Here is an 11,658-nt window from a genome sequence, read left to right as displayed (position 1 = left end):
TGACAAAATAGGTGTCGTGATTAATCTCCGCTTCAACTCCTGAAAACTTTCTTTGCACTTGTCGTTCCATATAAACTTTTCATTCTTTCATGTAAGCTTTGTCAATGGTGTTGTAATCCTTGAGAAATTCTGAACAAATCGTCGATAATACCCTGCCAATCCCAAGAAACTTCTTACCTCAGTGGGTGTTCTCGGTTTCTCCCAATTCGTAATTGCTTCGATCTTTGCCGGGTCCACTTTGATCCCTTCGTTACTGGCTATGTGTCCTAAGAATTGAACTTCCTGTAGCCAAAACTCACACTTCGAAAATTTAGCATATAACTTATTTTTCCTTAAAATCTCCAATGCCGTTCTCACATGTTCTGCATGATCCTCTTCCATCTTTGAATAGATTAAAATATCGTCTATAAACATAATAACAAACTTATCTAAATACTCCTTAAAAATCCTATTCATCAGGTCCATAAACACTGCCAGGGCATTGGTCAATCCAAAAGACATTAGTAAAAACTCGTAATGTCCATACCTTGTTCTGAAAGCTGTCTTTGGTATATCTTCTGGCTTAATCTTTAGTTGATGATATCCCGATCTTAAATCAATTTTGGAGAAGTACTTAGCTCCCTTCAACTGGTCAAACAGATCATCGATTCTGGGTAACGGATACTTGTTCTTGATTGTCAGCTTGTTAAGCTCCCTATAGTCGATGCACAGTCTCATGCTTCCATCTTTCTTCTTGACAAATAATACCGGTGCACCCCACGGGGACACACTGGGTCTGATCACCCCTTTCTCTAACAATTCCTGCAATTGCTTTGCTAGCTCTTTCATCTCAACGGGCGCCATTCTATACGGGGCCTTGGATACTGGTTCTGTTCCAGGTGCTAAGTCGATCGCAAATTCAATTTCTCTATCTAGAGGAAGTCCTGGTAACTCGTCGGGAAATACGTCTGGAAATTCATTCACAACTGGAATATTTTCAAGTTTTGCTGGCTCCTGACTTCTGTCGATCACATATGCTACGAAATGCTCACATCCTTGTCGTAGTAACTTCTTGGCTTGAATCATCGTTAAGAACTTCTTTACCTGCTTCTGTCCCTTGAACGTTACTATCCTTTCGTCTGGCGTTTTCACCATTACTTTCTTATTTCGACAATCTATCTGAGCATCATGCTTAGATAACCAATCCATCCCTAATATAACGTCAAATTCTCCTAACTTAAATGGTATCAAATCTACACAAAATTTACTACCAGAGATCTCCCACAAACTTGGTTAACAGTTACACGTTCTTGATTTTCTAATTCCACAGTCATTATTTCATTTAAATACCCAACTGGACAATTTAACTTACTAATAAAATCTTGTGAAACAAACGATCGAGTTGCTCCCGAATCTATTAACACTTTGGCATATAAAGAATTCACATTAAGCGTACCTGCCACAACATCCGTATCCTGGATCACATCCTTCACCGACATGTCAAAAACTCTAGCCCTTGGAGTCTCATTCACTGTTGGGGTAGATCCCATAATCCTCAATGCATTACTGACTGGGGCTGGTGTCTTGCAATCCCTGGCCATATGTTCTGGCTTCCCACATTTAAAGCATGTAAATCCAATGGCTGGAACCTTCACTGCTGGATTCCGGATAGGCTGATCCTTATTTGCTGGCTCTCTTGCTGGCTGATTTCGGCACTCCCTCGAGTAGTGCCCTTTCTGGTTGCATTTAAAACATACCACATTTAACTTGTTACAAACTCCTCCATGCTTCTTTCCACATACTTGATAATCTGGAAAAGTTAATCTCAACTGATTCGGCTGATTCATATTAGCTGGATGGTTGCCCTGGCCTCCGTCTCCTGCATTTTGTTTCCTGAAATTAAAATTTCTCCCTGACTGAAACTTGCCCTTCTTAAAATTTTGGAAACTTCCCTGTTTGTGACTAACCCTCACTTCCCTCAACTTTCCTTTTCTTGCTTTCCTTTTCCTTCTGGAACATCTCACTTTTTGTCTCTGCGATCATAGCCTTCTGTACTACTCCTGCATAGGTATCCAATTCAAAAATGGCTACTTTCCCTCTGATCCATGGTTTCAAACCCTGCTGGAATCTTTTAGCTTTCTTCCTGTCAGTATCCACATACGACGATACATACCTTGACAATTCCTCAAACTTACCCTCATAATCTGTTACCAACATGTTTCCTTGTTTTAATTCTAAAAACTTCAGCTCCATTTGATCCTGAACAAACTGAGGAAAATACTTTTCTAAAAACAATTCCTTAAACCTTTCCCAAGTAATAGCATATGTGCCTTCCAATGTCTTCACCATTTCCCACCAATAGGTGGCCTCATTCTTCAAATAGTAACTTGCAAACTCAACCTTCTGTTCTTCCTTTACGTTCACTAAGGCAAATGCCTTTTCTATTTCCTTTAACCAAACATTTGCTTCAATTGGCTCTAAAGAACCCTTGAATTCTGGTGGGTTTATTGCCTGAAAAGTTTTAAAAGTTACCTGGGGGTTGGTCTGTCTTTGTTGTTGTTGTGCCAGGTGAACTGTTTGGTGGGCCAAGATTTGAAGAATCTGGGCTATTGCTGGGTCCATGGGTCCTGGGTTCACATTCGGGTTTATATCATCTTGGTTGTTATTGTTGTTGGTTTCTTCATTTTGGGTGTTGGTGCGGGTATTTCTTCTGGGAGGCATTTTCTGTAAAGAACCAATCAACTTATTTAGCTTTTGAATCAATCTTTTACATAAAAGAATAGTTTTGCAAAATAGAAATATTTCTTTTTGAAAATAATTGTAACTAAATAAATTGCATGCTTCTTTACAAAATATAAACAGTTATGGGAAACAGGGTACATGGTATCACAGGGTATAACTGGTGCAATAAATAAGGTAAAGTAAAACAGGTGCAATAAAGTAAATGACAGTGCTGGAAAGGAAAAAGGTACTGATATATATATATATATAGATCAAAAGTTTTAGGTAGTACAAGCGTAAAGACGCTTCGGAAGTAAAAGCAAAAAGGGTCCAAGAACCTACTCACTAGTCAGCATAACTAGTCTATAAATACAACTCAAAAGTCTACTAATACACACTACACACTACTGTACATACTATACAATCACAACAACACTACTCCACATCTCCATCTCTGAATCTCTAATTCAGCTCCAAGGAAACTCTGGTCCTGCCAGCCTCTCAAAGTCTTCCATCACCTCAGTAGCCCAGCCCATCAGTGCATCAGGGCCTCTGCCAGGTAGTGTAGCTCCATGTAGCCTAGCCTCAAGAATCCTCCATGTCACATGAATCTCCTCTCGAAGCTCCCTCACACCACGATCAACATCTGTAGTCCTGATGATATGCTGTAGCTCTCTGATCTTAGCCAACAAGGAATCACGCTCCAATAGAAGAGCCTCATACCGGTAATAAGGAACTGGGGGCAATATAGACTGGAATGGGGCACTCGCAACTGAATGCCCAGTGGAATCTGAATCAGCTGGTGGGGGTCCTCTGATAGGTGGCCTCACACCTGGAGGTGGAATAGCCTGCAATGGTACGGGCTGCAACACAGGTGGAGGTAATATAGCCAACACTGGTGGAATAACAGGACGAGGATGCGAAGACGACACTTAAACTGAAGGCTCTGAGTGATCAGCTGATACGAGAATAAAAGAGTTGGCCATCTCCGCTATCTGAAATCATATCGCAATATATGAATCTCGAACCATAACGTGAATTACACTAATACCTGATATACTGAACCACTCAACCTCTCAACGTTCTATCTTTCTATTCCTTACTTCTAATCCTAACCCTCTACCCATTCCCGTCAACTTAGGCTTGTGTCAGTGACTTATAACCTGTAGCTCTGATACCAAACCTGTGGCGCCCTCCAAACTCGGGTCAGAAGTTTGGGGTCCACACACACATTATTTATAACCTGCTTATAACAATAATAAAGATGATAATAATAATATATGCAGTGACCCTACTTACCAACCACCACGGACCGCAATAGGTTAAAGTATGCACATAAGCCAAACACACTAATATATTACAAACCGTTCAAATCCCAATCATTCAAACTCAAACTGAGTATTAAACTTTATTACAACCTTTTACAGACTTAAATTATTCCAAAAGAAGCCTACTAGCTCAGCTTCCTCAACCTGAACCCCTAGCTCTCGCGCTGGACTGGGGATCCTCGTTACCAACTGGTTCCTTTTTAACTGGAAAGAATATAAACAACATCGCACAAATGAGCTAACTAGCTCAGCAAGTGACAATGACAAAATTGAGAATAATGATCATCAGGTGAATATGATTATGATATCAAGTGAACAATGGATTATGATTTAGAATTGGATATTATACTTTTATTTTAAAAAATCAAGGTTAGGCTGCCGATCAGTCACGCACTAACCCCGAGCAAGGCACACAGCATTGCTCTAACTACTTGATCCAAGGCACACATTGGCCTAACTTGACCATTATATGGTCTGACCACGAATCTGGTCCACAATTTTATAAAAAAACAATCCAATTTTAACATAATAACAGAATATGCAATAGTAAATAATAACCAGAATCAATAACAACAATAAGTGTTTAACAATGAAAGCGTTTCAATCCTTGTAAGGATCAGTAAGTTAATTTAAAAGCTTGGATGCTGGGTAATGAAAGAATTGGATAACAAAAGAATCAACATTTCAGGGTTTCAAAGATTTGGGCTTTCAAAGCATAGGATGCAATGATTGAGTATACAAGTAAATCAGTTCAGTGTTTGGGATTTTGTTTGCATGTATTTGTAGAGTAGTATCGTATACTTGAGGTTCGTGTTTGGGTATACCAAAATCAATGGTCTAGAAAGAATAAGGTTCATGGCTCAAGAACAATAACTGAAATCAGGGTTTGTGTTTCAGTGCTTCAAAGCACTTGTCATATCAACAAGACTATCAAGTACTACAATATCTCGAGAAAGTTCAGAACACTTGCCTGATATTAGCTTACTACACTACACTCGCTTCCAATCACAACTGTTTTACTCCTCAACTATTTGTTTCCCTTTCCTACGTCTTGCTTCTTATGCTCACATATCATAAGCATCTATCAATAATCGACTCATAGAATTCTATTCAACACATACTTCTATCTACCCTTCGTTTTACCCAAATCCGATTAACGGATTGAAAGTTATGCAATAATCAAGTAAACACCGAATATATAAACCGACAGTCAACCAACATATCACATATAACACATAATACGTCACATAATCAATGACATATCATTCATAAAGACATTTCGAGTCATAAATAGGCTTTCTGGTATTTAAAATGATTTTTAAAACATTTTTCGTAATTAAAACGGGTCGTTGGATCAATTTCGGGTTAATAAACAGGGTTCGGTTGGCCAATTCTGGCTCCGAAATAATTTTAGAATAATTATCGAGCTTTGAAAATAATTTAGAATAATATTTTAAAGCTCGAAACTATTTTTCGGAATTTTTAAATCATTTTTAAATAATTAAATCTAATTAAATAATTAATTAAAATCAATTAGTAATTAATTAAATCAATTAATCAATTAATTTTCGAATTAATTGACCAATTAATCAATTAAAAATTAACTAAAATTAATTAACTAATTAATTCATATTTATTTTTGAATTAAAAGTAATTTTCGGAATTAAAATACTAATTTTCAGAATTTTTAGAAATTAAAAATGAATTTTTACAATAAAAATAAATAGGAAATATGATTTTTAAACATTTTTAAAACAGGAATCCAATTTTTGCAAAGTCTGGAAACTTCAGGGACCAAACTGCATCGTTTTCAAAACTATAGGTACTAAACCGTAATTTTCCAACCCCGTCGCCGGAAAATACAGGGGTGGCCGGAGAACACGTTCCCGGCGACCTCACCCCTCCAACACCTCCAGATCACATCTATATTTTACCAGGAACTCAACCATATCAACAAATCATTCTAATCATCCCTGAGTTGGCCGGAATTTGGCCGTGAAGTTTGCCAGTTTCCGGCGAACTTCGGAAAATTTCGAAAGACAACTCCCTTCTCTACAGACCTCGGTGATTCATGAAACTTATACGACTAGATTGCAAATTTCACAGAGAATACAATCCACTAAACCACAACATCAATCTATTCCAGAATAAGAAACCCCCAAATTTCAATTAAGAACATTCATACGGGTTATAAACCCTAATTTTAAAATTCGAAAATCAAACTCAAATTTGAACATGTTATTGAACTCCAAATCAGATGTATAATATACCAAAATCATCAGGAAAACAAGCTCTATAACATGCAATCATCAAATCATACAAACAATCATCCGAACAAAAATTCATATTTTTCATAAAAATAATTCGAAAATAAATAAATTTTTAGAAATTAAACCTTTGATTCTGCAGTAAAACAGGTTATGGAATCTGATAGAGCTCTTCAAGACCTTCAATTCTGGTACTCTAGCTTTTCAAACAAAGATCAATAACACCTTCAAAAGTTGGTTTGATTCTTGGAACAGTTTATGAATATATGATTTTTCTCTGTAAAATTATATAATTATCTGTCTGCAAATGATTATGATACAAAATAGAATACGGTAAAAGGCTATTTATATTTACGGAAAATTAGTATCCCGTTGGATCATTCCGGATATAAAATGGTACGTTTATTTATAAAAACTGATCCAAACGGTATCGATTTTAGGGATAATTATCCAAATCAGTACAATTTGTACTGCGGTCTTGGTCTCAGCGCCTAGTTACACGTACTACGAAGTGATAATTGCGATAGTTTAATAAAAAGCTCCCGTTTATCGAAAATACGGGTTTTATTGATTTACCGAAACAAATATTGTATCGAAAGCGTTGCGCCGGGACCCGCGCAGGACAAACTGTACGCCAGATCAAAAAAGTCGAAACATGGAAAATGTTCGGAATATTACAATTAGGTTAGGAAGGAGTTCTCGGAAGAGTTTTGGGTTCCAAAAACGTAACAACGGGTGACGTCGGTTGGTTCCTGTTTTTATAAAATATATTTTAAATACCTGGAAAAAGATTTTATAAATTTCATATGATTCTTATAAATTCATAAACCATCATAAAAATAATTAGGAAGATATGACCATTATTTATATTTTATTTTGGACATATAAAAATTAAAATACTCAATTAATATTATTTTTGAATATCTAAGTACAGATAACACTTAATAATTAACTCATAGAATAGATACTGAACACATATAATAATTATTTAATATTAAAAATAATTACACGATATATCCCGGATATTATAGTGATAGCCGTAATTGTATCCACTTATAAAACTCCTGCTACCTTGCCCTGTGGACATCTCTGGGTTGGATACTGATATTCATTAGCAGCCATCAGTTCAATTAGATCATAAGCTTCCTCATAGCTCTTTGCCCATAATGCTCCGCCTGATGCTGCATCGAGCATGGGTCTGGACTGTGCTCCCAACCCATTGTAAAAATAAGTGATGATCATCCAATCAGGAATTCCATGATGAGAACACTTCCTAAGCATCTCCTTGTAGCACTCCCAAGCTTCACATAGCGATTCTCCCGTTTGCTGCGCAAATTGAGTAATATCATTCCTGAGTGCAGCTGTCTTCGCCATAGGGAATAATTTAGTAAGAAACTTCTGAGCAAGATCTTACCAAGTAGTAATCGAACCAGCTGGTAGAGAGTGTAACCAGCTCTTAGCCTTGTCCCTCAGAGAGAATGGGAACAGTCTCAGCTTCACAGCATCTTCAGAAACACCGTTGAACATGAAGGTGTCGCATATCTCAATAAAATCCCTAATGTGCATATTGGGATCTTCCGTTGAAGAACCCCCAAACTAGATTGAATTCTGCACCCATTGAATTATGCCAGGCTTGATCTCAAAGGTATTAGCTATGATAGCTGGCCTGACAATGCTAGATTGAATGTCATTGATCATGGGTTGAGAAAAATCCATCAAGGCTTTGGTTCGTGCTGCTGGATCTCCCATTGTAATGAGTACCTGAAACACAAACAAATAAACCGTGAAAGTAAAAGAATCCGAGTCAGTGAACTTTAACGACCACTGATGACAAGCACATAAACTAAAAATTAACACCTAGTCCCCGACAGCGGCGCCAAAAACTTGTTAGGGCGAAAACACGCACTAATATTCACGCAAGTATACGCGTTCGCAAGTAGTATAAGATATAAATCAGATTCGTTCCCACAGAGACTGGTTTAGGTTAAGTTCAATTTATGCACCTATGCAACAATGTATGGTTATCGCCTAATGCTAAGACAAATAACAAATTGGGTTTTGATTAAACTAAGAGATTATACTAAATAACATTAACTAAAAGAATTGAGGTTGAATTAATATATATGACAAACCTGAGATTCTAACTTCATTACTACTTTATTCAATAGCCTTATTGTTCTAAACTTTAGCTTGTAATGGTGATGACACTAATCAGATAACACGAAACTAGTAAACGCCAACTTTCGTTGTACGAATACCCTACTACCAAGCATCCACAAAAGAGATAGAAGTTGAATATGCACCAATTATATTGAGACCCTATATGTCTATAGAATTTGACAACATAACGGTCTAAGCATAAGTTATCTATCTTGATTACATAGGGCAAGTAAGATGGTTAAAATTACCTACGAATCATGCATAACAAATACATGAACCTATGCTAGCATGGCAAGTTCTAAATCTCAAGATTCACTGTCGCTTTAAAAGAGATTAACAAACTATCTTATATGTTAGCTACGCACATAAGACGAATAAGAACAACCAATACTAGGATATCAATCAATCACCACACACCAAGATATCGAAACAATTAATTATTGAAATCCATAAGTAAATCCGCTAGAATGCCATGATAACGATTAGCCCATAATTGAACTCATCGTCATCGTGGGTTCATATGAAATCATGGTATAAAATAAGGTCTTAATAAACTGAATAATAATTAAAGTACGAATAAACGAGATCTAGGTTTAACAAGAACGAAAACGAGCATCCAAAGTTACAACTAATTCAAAGAATCACAAGTTGAAAATAAGATCTTCTTTTTCAGAGTTGTTTTGTGCTTCTAGGTCTTCTCCTTGGTATCCCAATCTTCCCGAATGATGAAAACCCTTTTTTTAAGTATACATACGCCCATATTGGACCTGGACCCTTAAAATCGTCAAATTCCACTCAAAAAAGGCTTTTTCAGCGAAATCAGCGACCAGCCGCGACTCAGGCGGCTGCCTCAGCTTTCCAGGTGGGCGCCTCAGCTCCCAAGAGGCCGCCCCACATCCCAGGCGGGCGCCTGGAGCCTGTCTGGAAAAAATTCTGATGAATCTTGTTTTGGCCATAACTTGAGTCGTACTCGACAGAATTAGGCGATTCAACTGCCCATGCCAAGCTAACGAGATTCTCTACAACTTGATAATGGCCTTGGCTTCCAAATCTAATCACTTTTCATCATATTTCCTTTAAAAGCTCCTTTCTTCATTTAACTGATACCTGAAATGCAATAACATAAAAACACATCAAAATACCAATAACTTGAGTCCAAAACACCAATTTAATCTTGTAATGAAGTTTTCCAAGTGGATATAAAATCCACTTATCAGTAGATTATTCCATGCAGCTTCAGTGCATTTTGCAGTTTTTGAAACCTACTAAAAATGTCACTTAAGGACTCACTTTCTTCATAATGAAAGTGCTCGTACTATTGTATTAGAAGTTGCATCTTGTTTTCCCTCACTTGTCCAGTTACATCACATATGATTTGAATTGTATGCCAAATATCCCTAGCAGATTTACAGTTGATAACATTGTCAAACATATCACTATTAAGACCATTGAGCAGAATGTTCATAGCCTTTTTATGTTTATGCACTTGATCAATGTCTTCATCTGTCCATTATAATTGTGGCTTTGGAATGCTTTACTCATTTCCTACAGCTCCTTCAACATCTGTAGCAGCTCTTTGAGGAACATGAGGACCTTTCTCAATGCAATCAACATATCTTTCATCTTGAGAGAGAAGATGCAGGTACATTTTCACCTTTCAATGGTGATAGTTGTCTATATCCTGAAAAGGGATCTTCACTCCAACATCCTTCCTACTCATGTTATTAGTTGTTTTGATCTTTAAACTCTTAGTGTGTCAAGAGCTTGATCTTATACCAATTGTTAGTCCCAAATAATCTAACAATAGAATTACAGTAGGGGGGTTGAATGTAATCCTTGGTTTCTTTTAAAAATTAAGAAAAGTCTTTACCAAAGTATATTACTGTTTGAATCTACAAGTATGCAGAATGAAATATAAATGTATTCAAAACACAAAGTAATTATTAAATACAAAGATTTAAAAACTTTCTGGTGGATTGATCTGTTCACAAGAGATATATATTGATTGAGAACTTTGTAATGAAAGAATGCACACAGCTGCTTACAAGTAAAATTACAAAGTAAGAACAAAGAAATTTTTAACAGATTTTGCCTTTTCTATTTCTCAGTTCTTTCAATCGATTATTATCTACTTGCACTCTTGGTTTATATATCACCAAGTTACATATGAAAAGAAAAATATGTAAAACAAAATGTCTAATTCTAATAACATATTTCTTCATTTCTCTATCCAGCATCTTCGTATTTCTTCAAGTAAGCATGGAAATGGAAATTCTTCTTTGTTCTTAAAATCCCGCAAATAGGCTGTCACATTGCTTTTGTATACAATCAACCCATGTGACTGTCAAGTCACTATCAACTCCTATTAGAATTTGTTATTCATCGAGACTTTATAGATTATCCGTCGAGTCTATATTGGATCATTCATTGAGAGTGACTTGGGGTCATCCGTCGAAGCCTTGTAGAAACATCCGTTGAAAGTATTTCCATAGCAGTTGACTCAATTTCATTTATGCAAAATTACAAGGAATCTAATATTTACAATTAGCAAACCTATTTTGCATATCATTCTAGTAGCCAAATTGACTTAGAATATTCTACAACCTCCAATTTTCTAAGACATTATAGTATAAATGAATGTGCTACAAAAATTTATTTAAACATAAGATACTCTTTCAACATATGACAAAGTAAGATAATCCGTTGAAAGCTACAAATATACTTAATAAATCTACTAAGGTGTTTTGGTTGTTATTCCCTAACAATACAATAAGAATTACAGAAGGGGGGGGGTTGAATGTAATTTTGGCTACTTTTTCATATTTTAAAAACAGTTCTAACTTAATATATATAACAGTGTTTGATTTTGCTAAAGTGCGGAATAGAAAGATAATTGAAATCAAAACACTAAGTAATAAAACACAAGCTTTAAAACTTTCTGGTGGATTTGAATGTATCCACCAGATATATATAAATATATATATATATATATATATATCGAATGAGAACCATGTTGTTAGGTCCCGAATTATCGTAGAAGGGGGGGTGAATACGATAATCACTAAATTAAAAATTCTTTCGAATCTTTAGCGGATAAAATATTTAGTGCTCGGTTAGTGATTTCGTGTTCTTGAGAGGAATAGTGTTTGAAACGATAAAAACGAGGAACACAAGATATTCGGGGAAATATATATTCGTATATA

The 11,658-nt window shown here is 36.1% G+C and overlaps 1 non-coding gene across 1 annotated transcript; it reads left to right on the top strand.

The window, feature by feature from the left end:
• Nucleotides 1-7,547: 7,547 nt before the first annotated feature.
• On the top strand, nt 7,548-7,654 carry LOC141683618 (small nucleolar RNA R71). The gene has a single exon (XR_012560378.1). It is a non-coding gene; the product is annotated as a small nucleolar RNA R71 (small nucleolar RNA).
• Nucleotides 7,655-11,658: the final 4,004 nt, after the last annotated feature.

Source organism: Apium graveolens, chromosome 1 (assembly GCF_009905375.1).
Source record: "Apium graveolens cultivar Ventura chromosome 1, ASM990537v1, whole genome shotgun sequence".
In the NCBI taxonomy this organism is placed as follows: domain Eukaryota; kingdom Viridiplantae; phylum Streptophyta; class Magnoliopsida; order Apiales; family Apiaceae; genus Apium; species Apium graveolens.
Note: the sequence above shows the minus strand (reverse complement) of the source record. Positions and strands in the feature narration are given on the sequence as shown.